This window comes from Aquarana catesbeiana, linkage group LG12 (assembly GCF_042186555.1).
Source record: "Aquarana catesbeiana isolate 2022-GZ linkage group LG12, ASM4218655v1, whole genome shotgun sequence".
Taxonomy (NCBI): Eukaryota; Metazoa; Chordata; class Amphibia; order Anura; family Ranidae; genus Aquarana; species Aquarana catesbeiana.
In genome coordinates, this window is record NC_133335.1 from 188,187,077 (window position 1) to 188,187,984 (window position 908).

Below are 908 nucleotides of genomic sequence, written 5' to 3' on the forward strand. Positions count from 1 at the left end.
ACGGAAAAAGACCGAAAATTTTGAAAAAAATGATATTTTTTACTTTTTGTTATAAAAAAAAAATCCAATAAATTCAATTTTAGTCATACATTTAGGCCAAAATGTATTCGGCCACATGTCTTTGGTAAAAAAAATGTCAATAAGCGTATAGTTATTGGTTTGCGCAAAAGTTATAGCGCCTACAAACTAGGGTACATTTTCTGTAATTTACACAGCTTTTAGTTTATGACTGCCTATGTCATTTCTTGAGATGCTAAAATGGCAGGGCAGTACAAAACCCCCACAAATGACCCCATTTTGGAAAGTAGACACCCCAAGGAAATTGCTGAGAGGCATGTTGAGGCCATTAAATATTTATTTTTTTTGTCCCAAGTGATTGAATAATGACAAAAAAAAAAAAAATTACAAAAAGTTGTCACTAAATGATATATTGCTCACACAGGCCATGGGCATATGTGGAATTGCACCCCAAAATAAATTTAGCTGCTTCTCCTGAGTACGGGGATACCACATGTGTGGGACTTTTTGGGAGCCTAGCCGCGTACGAGGCCCAAGAAACCAATCACCGCCTTCAGGATTTCTAAGGGCGTAAAGTTTTGATTCATTCCTCACTACCTATCACAGTTTCGAAGGCCATAAAATGCCAAGATAGCACAAACCCCCCCCCCCCCCCCCCCCCGAATGACCCCATTTTGGAAAGTGGACACAATAAGCTATTTGCTGAGAGGCATGGTGAGTATTTTGCAGCTCTCATTTGTTTTTGAAAATGAAGAAAGGCAAGAAAAATGTATTTATTTTTCTTTTTTAAATTTTCAAAACTTTGTGACAAAAAGCGAGGTCTGCAAAATACTCACTATACCTCTCAGCAAATAGCTTGGGGTGTCTACTTTCCAAAATAGGGTCATTTG